The sequence below is a fragment of the Mauremys reevesii genome, linkage group 1 (genome assembly GCF_016161935.1).
Source record: "Mauremys reevesii isolate NIE-2019 linkage group 1, ASM1616193v1, whole genome shotgun sequence".
Classification (NCBI taxonomy): Eukaryota; Metazoa; Chordata; order Testudines; family Geoemydidae; genus Mauremys; species Mauremys reevesii.
Genome location: NC_052623.1, coordinates 289851881 through 289866373, shown reverse-complemented (window position 1 = coordinate 289866373; position 14493 = coordinate 289851881).

Below are 14493 nucleotides of genomic sequence, written 5' to 3'. Positions count from 1 at the left end.
ACGGAATAGATGTGGATAAAGAGAAGAAGTCTGGAGATAAATGTGAGAAGCGAGGGACATATGCTTTTTTCTTAAAATATGATGTTTGCTGTTGAAAAAAAAAATCCAGAATACTTAACATTGTTGTTTTAGTTAAATAAAAGAATTTAAATGTCTGTCTGGTGATGTTCTCCTCCTAATACAGCCTGGCAAGAAAATCCTCCAAATATTAATGATTAACCTGTTGAACTGGAAATAATTCATCTCCCAGTGACTTCATAAATATCTGCTTTAATTATCTTTGGTAAATGAAATAACCAAACAATCATTCATTTTCCGATATATCTGTAAAACTCATCTGAAACATTTTCAAAATAAATCACTGTTTAAAAATGTATAGTGTGTACCTTCTAAAAATGAAACCTACATCTATCTCTGAGTTGTGAACAATATGTACTAAGGTTATAACAACCAACAAGAATGGACTTTTATGTAGAAAACCATGATTAAATCAATGTTTTCTAACTAGTGATTTCAATTATGATTTAAATCGAATCTACCCTGCCCACTGTGCTCTTGCCCCTGGCCCCTTCATTTCCCAGGGGGCCCACACATATGTTTGGCACCGGCAGTGGTGAGCCGGAGCCGGTTCCCACCGGTTCGCGGGAACCGGTGGTTAAATTTAGAAGCCCGCGAGGGACAACGGGTTCGAAAAGGGCTTTTAAATGTAACAAAAGCTCTAGCAGCTGCCTGCCCTTCTCCCGGCCCCAGCTCACCTCCCTCCACCTCTGCCTCCTCCCCTGGGGGGTTGGATGGGGCAGGAGTCCCGGGGGGGGCACGACCCCCTAGTGGGCTGAGGGGAAGGGAACCGGTTGTTAATATTTTGGCAGCTCATCACTGGGCACCGGGCCCACAAAAAGTTAATTGGGCCCTGCATATATGAAGCTATTCTGGTGAGCTGGCCAGCAGCTTTCATGTGGTAAAGGAATTGCAGAGTAACTGCAACCAATTGTCATGTATGTGAAAATGGAAATTTATTTGGATACTTCAGAGGGTTTTGTTATATATTTCCCCTTTGAAAGATATCCCAACAGTGCTTTTCACTAAGGGGTGAAAACTTGTTACAGTAATTATGTAGCCATATATTTTACACTCTTCAACATATCAACCATAGTCTTGGACACTATAATCCATTTTAATGACAGGGAAAATATTGACCCCTAATCTTTTTGCAATTAAAAGTGCAAGGCTACATTTCACTCATACTGGGGCCAGTGTGTGAAACTGGTATTTATTTTTGTTCAGTTCAGTTTTGGGTTCACTTGCATTCAGTGTGTTTGGGTTTGGGTTGAGTTCTGGTTCAAGCCACCAAAACAAAAAAAATGGTTTCGTTACTGGTTCAAATCAAATTTTAATCATAGAGGAAGTAAATTCAAAGAAGAGAGTTGAAATTTAAAATTGAAACTATTTTGATTTTGACCATTTATTTATTTTTGGACTTTACGTAGGTTTTCCTTATGTGTTTGCGTTGTCAAATCAACCAAATTATTTCTCATGAACAATTTGAGCGAACTAAAACAACATCGTCAATATTTGCTCTGCCATATTGGACTTTTGCCATGAAAGAATATATTTGAGTTTGGGGCCTGGGCCTTGCCTCAAGTGGAGCAGTTGGAGGAAGGAGCTGCCCCAGGGGTTGGGGATGGGTGGGAGGAGACCAGTCTAAAGGAGAGAAGGGCTGGGGAGCCATTACCTCTTTCTATGGGCTTGAGGAGTTATTGTTAACTTCTGGGACCAGGAAATATTCCACCTCTTCTCTTCCTAGTGGGGAGTCTGAGAGAGTTCATCTATTTTGGAGGGGGGAGGGGGCTGCTTCTTCATGTGGTGTGTAGGCAGCTACTAAGCATCCCCCTACTCTTGTGGGCTGGACTCCTTCTGTTCTCATTTTCTTCTCATTAACCTGGCACCAGTCTTTCTGGTAACAATCACATGCCTATATGTTATTTAGTTGTCTGGTTTTATAATGAAAATAAGATCATAGTACTGTAGATTTTTTTTTTAATCTTGAGCTTAAAAAAGGTTTAACTTTATTTTAACTAGTGACCCACATTTTTTATTTTCCTTTCTAGTTCAGTAGGAAGGACAAAATTATGGTTCAGGTTTGGTTTTGGTTCACGTAAAAATACCAGTTTAAGTTGGTTCTTGTCCAACTCCCTGACTGGCATGGCCACCAGAGTCTGATAGAAGTGATAGAATTTTGGTTCACCATTGCAATCAAAGGACCATACATTAGTGAGTAAGTATTACAACAACAGACACTAAGCTACTAGCATAGAAAAGATTTGTGAGTTTCTGTTGCTGTGTCCTGAAAATCTACTCTGAGCAAGTCTCAGTTACGTAGTGGTGATAACACCTGAGCCCTGGCTATGCTACCACTTACTATCATTGCCGGTAGTATGATATGGCTACTAGTTTTTCTAGTGTATATTCTGTTGTACTTATCCTAATATTTGTATTACTGGTAGGAACCTAAAACCTGGTGGGGGAATTGAACTTATGACCTCCATAATGGAGAATACTTTCACTGTAGCTATATGCCACTAGTGTCTTATCCTATAATTTAAAAGCTGCTCAGTATATTCCTTTTTAATTGCACATGAGGTTCCAGTTAGCAGAATAAAATATTCTAATTTAATAAACAACTATAGTGTTATTAATTACTGTTACAATAATGACCTCTAGCACGAGGTACTGCCACACACAGCACAGTAATATACAGCAGGTAGATAGGTGCTTAGATCTGCTAAAATTACTCATCTTCCAGTTTACACAAGAAGGGAATTTTAAAAGTTGTTCTGTGAAAGATCTGCTGCTGCTGTTTGATATCATTTAGAATGTCAATGACTCCTTCAAATAGGTTTGTGAGTGACAGAATTGTTTAAGGAACGATCACTGAGGGCAATGATTGATTTAAATCACACCTTAAAACAGTTTATGAATGTGGTATTTCATTTCCCAGAGTGGTGTTTTTACTAAATTAAAATGACCTTGGAGAACTAAAATATTTGGTGAGTTCTCTGAATATGATGAGTCTGAATCAATTGTACTCAATGGTTATAAGTGGAAAGACCTGGCCCATTCAAATGCATGGTTTTTCACTGAAGAGTTCTGGTAAACGTACTACTGAATGTAGATGAGGCATTTAATACCAGACAAAGAGGTCAGAGTCAGCTTGAAAAACAGAAAGAACCAATAGTGCGAACCAGTTGATATATGTGAGGGGGGTATGGAGTAAAAAATAAATCCCCCATAAATTCACATTGTTTCCTTTTGCCTCTTCTGCTTTTGTAGAAACTACTGACTTTGCTTTTTAAATGTCATCCATATTTATCAGACTGCATGGTTCTTGACATTTAGGAATATTTTTTCATCAAACTGTAACTGAAGCTTTGACAAAGGGTGCTAATTATTAAGGGGCTGGAGGGCTTGGGTTTTTTTGTTGTTGTTTGGTTTGGTTTGTTGTTTTAAGAACCAGCAGGCTATGGAGACAGTGTGAATTATCAGCCACTCTGAAAGCTGTCTTTTCCCCCTACAGCTACAAACGCAGTTCTAATTTTGAATTAAAATAATGACTGAACCATGTACAAAGTATAGTGGGAGTTGAGTAGCAGTAGATGCCAAATGACAGACAAGTCATTAGGTTAGTTACTCAGGTCCTAAAATCTAACGCTTTCTGGTAGTACTACCTGAAATAGCAATTACTGAACAGAAAAGGCCTGACTGAAAATGCTGATTATTTGTTGGTGGTGATTTCTTTGCCTTAGAGATGCCCAGTTTGTGCAGTATTACTACAACACCCAGAACAAAAATTGCCCCTAGAATATGAGACGTTGTAAAAGCAAGTTGCTCTAATGCCTAAACAGAGGATTAGAAAATGTCCACAGGGAAGAAAGCTGCATTTTTGATAATCTGGTGTTTGTCACTAAAAGTTGTGCATAATGGAAGCACTCTGATGCTCTTGTCCTCCTTCATTGTGAAGATGTACTGAGCTCTGATCAGCCACACAGGGACCGTTTGTACAAATCCTTTCCATGCTCATCCAAATGAAGGCTAATGTAAGAGTATGGATATACATTTGCATTCTATTATTAATCCATCCTCAGTTGCCTAGCAATGGCACAACTGAGGAAGCAAGAAAGATATGTGGTGTAGAATAAATTTTTATTTGTATTGATAATCTTGGCTCCATATAGTTCTTTTCCACTGTGACCCTATGTGCCATCACCTATAAATGATTTGATTTCCTTGACTGCTCACATATAGAACACTTTTGGCTTGAAGCAGGAGTTTTGCCTAAGTAAGAAATGTTGTATCAAGCCCATTAGAAAATCAGATTTAATTTAGTTACCATGTCAAAGGTTACTTTGAATATGTACTCCATGATTTCATCTGTGCTAATAGTGACTCTGAGGTCAGGTTATCAGAATCAATTTGATAAGAGCCCAAGGTAAACAGCACTTATATATCCTATTTTAAGTAAGGGAAAAAAGGTGATCTGAGTAAATATAGGCCTGTTACTTTAACATCTGTAGTATTCAAGGTCTTGGAAAAAATTCTGAAGGAGAAAGTAGTTAAGGACATTGAGGTCAATGGTAATTGGGACAAAATACAACATGGTTTTACAAAAGGTAGATCATGCCAAACCAACCTGATCTCCTTCTTTAAGAAGGTAACAGATTTTTTTAGCCAAAGGAAACACAGTGGATCTAATTTACCTCGATTTCAGTAAGGCATTTGATACGGCTCCACATGGGGAATTATTAGTTAAATTGGAAAAGATGGGGATCAATATAAAAATTGAAAGGTGGATAAGGAACTGGTTAAAGGGGAGACTACAACGGGTCATACTGAAAGATGAATTGTCAGGCTGGAAGGAGGTTACTAGTGGAGTTCCTCAGGGATCGGTTTTGGGACCAATCTTATTTAATCTTTTTATTACTGACCTTGGCACAAAAAGTGGGAATGTGCTAATAAAGTTTGCAGATGACACAAAGCTGGGAGGTATTGCTAACACAGAGAAGTACCGGGATATCATACAGGAAGATCTGGATGACCTTGTAAACTGGAGTAATAGTAATAGGATGAAATTTAATAGCGAAAAGTGCAAGGTCATGTATTTAGGGATTAATAACAAGAATTTTGGTTATAAATTGGGGATGCATCAGTTGGAAGTAACAGAGGAGGAGAAGGACCTTGGAGTACTGGTTGATCACAGGATGACTATGAGCCGCCAATGTGATATGGCCATTAAAAAAGCTAATGCAGTTTTAGGATGCATCAGGCGAGGTATTTCCAGTAAAGATAAGGAGGTGTTAGTACCATTATGCAAGGCACTGGTGAGACCTCATCTGGAATATTGTGTGCAGTTCTTGTCTCCCATGTTTTAAAAAGGATGAATTCAAACTGGAACAGATACAAAGAAGGGCTACTAGGATGATCCGAGGAATGGAAAATCTGTCTTATGAAAGGAGACTGAAAGAGCTTGGCTTGTTTAGCCTAACCAAAAGAAGGCTGAGGGGAAGATATGATTGCTTTTTATAAATATATCAGAGGGATAAATATCAGGGAGGGAGAGGAATTATTTAAGCTTAGTACCAATGTGGACACAAGAACAAATGGATATAAACTGGACACTAGGAAGTTTAGACTTGAAATTAGACTAAGGGTTCTAACCATTAGAGGAGTGAAGTTCTGGAACAGCCTTCCAAGGGGAGTAGTGGGGGCAAAAGACATATCTGGCTTCAAGACTAAGCTTGATAAGTTTATGGAGGGAATGGTATGATGGGATAGCCTAATTTTGGCAATTAATTGATCTTTGATTATTAGCAGGTAAATAGGCCCAATGGCCTGTGATGGGATGTTAGATGGGCTGGGATCTGAGTTACTACAGAGAATTCTTTCCTGGGTGCTGGCTGGTGAGTCTTGTCCACATGCTCAGGGTTTAACTGATCGCCATATTTGGGGTCGAGAAGGCATTTTCCTCCAGGGAAGATTGGCAGAGGCCCTGGAGGTTTTTCGCCTTCCTCTGCAGCATGCAGCATGGGTCACTTGCTGGAGGATTCTCTGCACCTTGAGGTCTTTAAACCACGATTTGAGGACTTCAATAACTCAGACATAGGTTAGGAGTTTGTTACAGGAGTGGGTGGGTGAGATTCTGTGGCCTGCATTGTGCAGGAGGTCAGACTAGATGACCATAATGGTCCCTTCTGACCTTAAGTCTATGAATTTTGTGCAGGGACACTTTAATGTTATTTAAACGTAAACTGACACATTGTCCTACTTTAATGACAGATAGGCATCCGGCCCTGGTTTCTGCAGTGAAAGTATAAAGCCTTTCTTTGCTGCACATGTGAAGCCAGTCTCTAGTGGGCACCCATGGCAGAAGAAAAGTAATATAGACCTAAGCACTTCTGATAAGGCTCTGTACTTCTCCTAATGGTGAGCCTATCTTATCTTCACTGATTTCCGCCATCTACATAGTATTTCTTAATACAAGTATAAAAATAAGAAACATTAATATGGACATCTGCTTGCATGCTTTGAATCCAATAAGGGAAAGTAAGTAGAAGTGCCTTTGAGAAGAATGCACCATAGGTCCCAGATTGTTCTCACATCATCTTCTTTTATGCACTTGTTTTTATCTCTGAGAAATAATTCTGGCATTAGTGAAAAATCCATCTTTTCCAAATTACTGAAAAAGTAAGAGTTTTGGGGCCATAGTGTCCTTCAGAAAGGTTATTCCCACTTAGAGAACTTCGTCTTCATAGGGTTTACTTCCTATGATTCTATGCAGAAGGTGAAGATTTGGGCCGCTTTGCCTCCCACCCCCCGTGTAATTGGCAGTAGTTTAACCCATATAACCTCTGGATTTTAGGGGATCAAAGTGAAAGTTTTATGTTGCCTTCTAATACATATTTCTAATACAAATATTATCCCTTAAGTTTTCCTATCTTGGAAGTCCAGCTCCAAAAAAAACCCAGAGCACAGACTGGGAACGCCACGTCCGCATTAATGTAAGCAGGAAATTCGACCACGGAACAGGAGACAATGCTGCAAAGAACAACACATCTGCCTGGCTCCATCTCTTTCTTACCCACATGGCCCAAGCCCTACAGAGAACCAATAGATGGACTTCAGTGTTGGGGAACAATGTCACAGCGGTGGTACTCTCCCTTAGCCCTGGCATAGAGTTGGGGAGGATGATTTGGCCCTTGGTTCTTCAAGTGATAGGACTTCTGCAATTTTTTCTAGAAGTCAGAGAACTGAGAAAATGTATTCTGGTATCAAGAATTGTTCAATATAGAACACAGAATTCCGCAAGTAAACCAACAGATAACTGACCTAGATAGCTTTATATCAGTTACTAGACTACTAAGTCCTTAAATTCTGCATTATATTAAATTAGGTGTGGTGTTATTAAGCCAAATTCTGTAGGATTTGTCCCATTTTATATATAGATAATTAATTTTCACACCTGGGCTTAATTCTCCACTGTAAGCAGCTACACCTGCATAAAGTGGGTATAAAGTTTACCATTATTGGATTCTCTTCTTGTACAAAATAGATGCAATTATTGTTAAGCTGTCTGTCTGTGAGCTGAGGAGTGATCATTAAAAAGGGTGCGATTAGCAAAAATCTACATTGCCCTTATTCTCTGGCTTGGTGCCTCTGTTAATCTGGTTTAATTGGCAGGTGTTTGATGAGACATGTCTCTTTTAATATTATCCGTTCTGTACTTCCACTTTTGTATATTTATTGTCTGACAGGTAGATCATGGAAACTGCATTTTTGTCTGATATGGAGGCACCCACATTTGCATGGGCACAATATTTGAAATTCACCGAGGGCTTGTGCAGACAGGAGAAACCAGAGAGGAAAAAGTAGTAAAGCAGCTGAGAGGACTATTTAGAGAATCTTTCTACAATTTACTAATTTTGTTTGCGATTGTGAAAATTCGATGTTTAAGCATTGATGATGATCTTTACTGCATTCTTGCTTCAGACTCCTTGTGCAGAGGAGACAGGGAGGAGCACCTGAGTTTCTCTCTGAACAGCTGAGCCATTAAAGACTATCAATACCCGAATAGGTCTTACCTGAACAGAGCAAGAGGATGGCTGCATCCTAGGTGAAATCAGTTTTTTCCAGCTTGTCTGCCAAGAGCTAGGGTATGGAGAGGTAGAAAATCCCCAGAAGGAGAACAAAGAAACCAACTATTAGTTCAGGCCTTTTTAAAACCACAGAGACTGAAAAATTTGGGAGAGAGGAACAAAGGGTCAGGTTTCCAGAGCGAGGAGGAACGTTTTTGACTGCCTGAAAAGACACTGACGCAAATCCCACAGAATGCACAAGAGTGGTGAAAAGACTGGGGGAGGGAATCGTGTAAAGATGTTTCTTGTTTTACCTGAATCTGGGTTTATCTTGTGCCATCCAAAGTAAAGAGTGGTTGTCTTAGAAATCCTTCTGCCAAACTATTATCATGTGTTCCTGAAGGGGTAAACTATACCTGTCATGCCCACAAGGAGGGAGCTCTGGTGTTCTTAGGCAACTGGGTTGTCTTGGAGGGGTTGGGGTCAGCATGGTGCTGAGAATGTAGGGCAGCTGGGCAGTGGGATCTTACTTCCAGAAGAGGTATCAGACAGATAGCTTCCACCCCGGAAGTATGCCAGAGAGGCTGGAGCCAGAGAGAGTTCTGGAGAGTACCCAGGGAAGCTTAAAGATGCATGGGTCTAGCATGAGGGACCCAAACACTGCAGCTTCGTGAGTGTTCAGCAGGGGAAGCATGAACAGGATTATGACAGAAGGTTATATCGGCTGGTAAAAGTGGAGCCTCTTCTTTTCAGCTAGGCCTTGTCAGGAGTAGGCAAAAATCACTTCTAGGCTGAGACTTGATTATTGAACTAGTGCAGATGTGGAGAACTTTAGTGGTTTGGGCCTGGGCATGAGCATCTCTCCAGAGATGCATTCTTTTCCTCTGCAGAATTATTCTGAATTTGCCTTAGAGCTACTTGTGCCTGTTTTTCACATAAAGCCAACACAGATCTCTTTTACCAGTGTGCTACTCTTCAAGTGCTCTAAGAAGCAGTGACAGGATGAGCAGGTCAAGGATTCCAGTGCCCTGGCGAGCTACAGCTACAGAAGGGAAAGAAGGAAACAACATGTGACTGAGAAGCTGATATCTTTACCCGAAGTTGCTCCATCTACACATCTATCTATCCATCATTCTTCAGTACTGTGACAGACCCAGACCAGTGGGGTACAGGAGTCTGGTAGAGGGCAAATATACTGGTCACTGGATGAATAGTTTTCTGTTCCCTGAGTGACCAGAGCAGGGTCTGCACTAGAGTAATCAGGAACCTGCCGAACCAATTAAGGCTGACAGGCTGATTAGATCACCTGCAGCCAATCAAGGCAGGCTAATCAGGGCACCTGGGTTTAAAAAGGAGCTCACTCCAGTCAGGCAGGGAGGAGCCAGAGGAGAGGAAGTGCGTGTGAGGAGTTGGGAGCAAGAGGCACAAGGAGCTGAGAGTGAGAGGGTGTGCTGCTGGAGGACTAAGGAGTACAAGTGTTATCAGACACCAGGAGGAAGGACCTGTGGTGAGGATAAAGAAGGTGTTTGGAGGAGACCATGGGGAAGTAGCCCAGGGAGTTGTAGCTGTCATGCAGCTGTTGCAAGAGGCACTATAGACAGCTGCAATCCACAGGGCCCTTGGCTGGAACCCGGAGTAGAGGGCGGGCCCGGGTTCCCCCCAAACCTCCCAACTCCTGATCAGACACAGGAGGAGTTGATCCAGACTGTGGGGAAGATCACTGAGGTGAACAAATCTGCCAATAAGCACAGGACCCACCAAGGTAGAGGAGGAACTTTGTCACAGTACTCATATGGCCCTCACTATGGTAGTATGTGAGCATCTCGCAATCTTCAGTGTATTTATCCTCACAACACCCCTGTGATGATGTTTTACAAATAGGGAACTGAGATGAAGAGAGACTAAGGCCCAGATACTCAAAGGTAGTTAGGTGCCTGACTTCCATTAATTTCAGTGGAAGTTAAGTGCCTAAATACCTTTGAGGATCTGGGCCACAGTCACCCCTGTGCCTAGGAGCCAGACATGGCGGCCACTTCCGGGAGCTGCACAGATCCAGGTCAGGCAGGGAGCCTGCCTTTGTCCCTATTGCACCACCAACCAGACTTTTAGCAGCCCGGTCAGCTGTGCTGGCCAAAGCCGCCAGGGTCCCTTTTTGACTTGGCATTCCAGTTGAAAACTGGATGCCTGGCAACCCTACCCCAGGTTAGCACCCCAACCACTACACCATCCTTTCTCACTCAGGCATTTCTGCTGTAAAAACTACTGAAGAATCGGGATGCCGAAACTCACATTTCTGTTGTCCCAGAATTATCCATGGAACTGAAACTGCAGTGCTCATTTTACACCAGCACTATCCACTCCATTGTCTCTTCATTCCCCATCCTTGAGATGTCTGGTACAGCAATTAGCAATATTGTTGAATTGTGATGAGGTGTCTACCCCCACAGATGACTAGAAGGGGTTAAGATGACCAGGTGGGCCAATTAACTCCACAGGCTGCACCTGGAGGAGGACCCAGGATGCAGGGAATTGATGGGGAGCAGGCTTGGCTGTACAAAGCCCCAAGAGCTATCATCAGAAGAGGCTGCAGGGAAGTAGGCTGTAATCACTCCCTAGGAAAAGGAAGATGCATTAGGGGCTAGAGGTTAGTCCACAGTTTCCCTAAGAGAAGGGAGTTGGGAGGCTGGTGAACCTAGAGAGGGGGAAAGCAGCAAGATTGGACAGTGCAGGCCATTGCTGCTGGTCAGAGGGCCCCTGAGCTGGAACTTGGAGTCAAGGATGGGCTCAAGTTTCCTTTCCAGCCACTGGGGATGTGGCAAAGTCCAGGCAGAGGACAGCAGACTGCCTGGGATGGTTTGTCTGAGAAAGACTTTGTTACATTCCCCACCCCAGAAGGGGAATATGTATGGTGACCCAGCTGGAGGACTGAATCACAAAGAGGAGGCTTCAGTTCCTGGAACTAGAGAGGCCACAGATGAAGACAGGATAGGTAAAGACACCACCTGAGGAGGGTGCAACGCCTGGAAGAGCTAATTCCCAGGAGGCCAGGAGGAGGCACCACTAGCAGTGAATGGACCTCATCACACGAATATAAACCTATTTTGCCCCCCCCCCTTTAATTGTGATGCATGTAAATAATGTACATTAAAAAAGCTAAAGTTTTTACCAAGTGCTGGAAAATCAAAGGGACCTTATTAAATGTTTATATATTCAAGGTAGTTTTAAAATAAATGTAAATTCTGGAGTTATATTTTGAAAGTTTATTTAGTCTGTTCAATCAGTTGTCTCAAGCACTGAGGCTTTTGGTTTGTGCTGGGTCAATGCGTGGCCAAGCTCCCTGGCACAACAGGTACTGAAACAAGAAGCTTTGATATGGAGATTGCCAAGAGCATTCAGTAAACCCATTTTTAAACTGTAACAGTGCAGTAACTCCTCACTTAGTCGTCCCGGTTATCATTGTTTCGTTGTTAGGTTGCTGATCTATTCAAGAACATACTCATTTAAAGTCGCACAATGTTCCATTATAAGGTTGTTTGGCTCACCCCGTCCAGCTGGGGAGTGGACAAGCCCCTGACCCTGCTTCCCGGCAGGAGCACCAGACGAGCAGAATGGGGCAAGCCCCCACGCCTGGGCTCCACTCCCCAGCTGGAATGCCAGGTGGGTGGAGTGGGGCAAGCCCCTATCTCCCAACCCCACTCCCCAGCTGGAATGCCGGGTGGGCAGGGCAAGCCCCCGACCCCGCTATGCCCCTGCCTGAACCAAGCTTCCCAGTCATCATTGGGGAGTACAGTATTAAATTGTTTGTTTAAAATTATTTAAAACTTATACTCTATATGTATATAGTGTCTTTTATCTGGTGAAGAAAATTTCCCTGGAACCTAACCCCCCCCACACTTACATTAATTCTTATGGGGAAATTGGATTCGCTTAACATCGTTTCGCTTAAAGTAGCATTTTTCAGGAACATCACTACAACATTAACAAAGGAGTTGCTGTACAGTGGGGGCGCACATATAAATGGTCATATTTTAAATATAGCTGCCTTGTTGCTGACCCAGGGCATACACAAGGGCTACCTGGGGTTTCCACTGACCAAGCAGTTCCAGCCCAGCAGAGACCAGCATCCAGAGTATCGGAGATGGGACCCAGCACTGGCTACCGAGAGTCAGCCGAGACCCCAATGCGACTCCAAACTAGAGAGCCAGAAGAGGACCTTGCCCCTCGGAGGGATGAAGACATGAAGACAACATAAGGGGACCCCTTTTTGTTTTAGCTGGCCCATGTTCTCAATGCTGCAGCACTTATCTCCAGACTTATCTGCCTGAGAAGGTGCCAGGGAGGTAGGCAGGAACTTGGGATAAATTGCGTGTTGCGAGATGGGAAATTTGTTGATTTTATTGATGTTTAGTACTTAGTAATTAACCCTCTTCTTCCCCCTTTTTTCCTGTTAGTAAGAAATTCCCCCTTTGTTATATTGTTTTGGGATGTGTCATTTCCTTGCTGCTCCTTCATTTTCCCAGGGACAGCACCCCTTGTGTCCCAGGTACAGTGAGGAGGCGCCGGGTGTCACAAAAAAAGAACCGAGGACCCAACCCATAAAGGGGAGAAGCCATGCCAAGTAGCAAGCACCAGGGAGGTGGCTTGAGAGACACCTCTGGGGAGGGGCTATATTGGAATTTTGGTTACGCTGTTAGCCAAAATCAGGCAAAGGCTCTCTCAGGTTGGGCAACCACAAAGTGAAGCACCAAAAATCAGTGGCCACTTTTGAAAAATGTAGACATTACCCTTTCTATTCCTCAGTTTCCCTATCCACAAAATAGAGACCACAATACCTATCTCATATGAGTGTTGCAATGTTTTATTCATATTTATAGAGTACGCAGTCAGCGGGCACTATTGAAATATAAAATGTGTTTTTTTTATTAAAAGCCATTCCATGGCCTTGTCCAATTTTATTTATTCCTGTTTGACCTTTGAAATTGGTGAATCCTGAACTTCTTACCATTCCTAAATATCATCTGAAGTCATGTGGTTATAGAACCTTTAGTCTCTTTGCTCTTTAGCTTTACTTATCATTGCTGATTGAAGTAAATGCATCACCTGCTGATGCTTTTGAGAGGTAAAGGTTATGTTTTCTCTTAAGTATTTTTATAATCATTCTTTTAGGAAATATCCATGCTTTGGTATTAACAGTCCTTGGCTCAGTGTGCTAGACAATTGGATTTGGAAACAGTTACTCCAGGGACTGAGTTTGTTCCTGTAGTGCATAGGAATTGAATAGCATTCCTTTAAATAGTTTGGGGTGCCTTCTAATGGATCTCCCTGCCTTCTATTGCAGGTGCACACCAGAAGGGCAGTGTACATAGGGAGACAGGCTTTGTATAATTAGTAAACATGGTTATTATGAACTCAGTTGTGTCTCCTTATTCTTATAGGCATGTAGAAAGCAAAGACTCAACAGTTCCCAAATTGGAAAATATCCCGATTTGGGAAAAGTAACTATCTGATCAAATACAATATGTGCAATGGGTTGGGACTCAGGCAGATATGATTGGTTATAATAACTGCCCCCGGTTAAATTTCCTTAATAGTATGTTGCTTGAAGATAAACCCTTAGTTATCTGACAATGCAGAGGTTCAGTTATACACCAAAAGACAGGCAAAACATTAAATTTAAGCCTGCCTCCATTCTTTTCTTATTTTAAGGCAAAGTGATGGGGGACGGGAATGTATTTTCTTTTAGCGAAATAGCATAAAGGCTGTTACATCAGAGGACCACTTTAGTAAAGTCAGACAGAGAAGCCGTTTCTAGCAGATAAATACTGCAAAGGCATGGACTGCATGCATAAAGACAAGGGGTGCTTAGATCTTTAATGGACTGTAAAAACTGTTAGCTTATATTAAAATAGTATATGAAGGATTTAGTGATGTAAACCCTCTCCATAAAATTTTGAAAAGACTACTTTCCTGCAAAGCTTTCTAGCTGCTACCTGAAAAGGATATCATTACTAGGGGAAGCAGATGTCCATCTTCAGGAAAATGCTAGGTGAAACTACTGTTGAAGAGATTCCTTATGGTAAATGGTGCTACTAAATCCTCTGGACAGCATATGGGAATAATGGCTTCTCCTGGAGACTTCTTCCCTACCTTGTGTAGAAATCACTGTATGTTTCCCTCAGACCTATTTCATGTGCATTTAAACCATTCTTCAATATAATTGAGCCACTGTAGCAGTTCCTTCACAGTTTTGAAAACAGTATGACCACTTATGAGTTACACGACTTTTAACCTTGAGAGCTATTCTTTTTGCAGGCCCTTTTAGTATATTTTAAGGTGCAAGGAACCAGCTCCTGTATGATAAGACAAG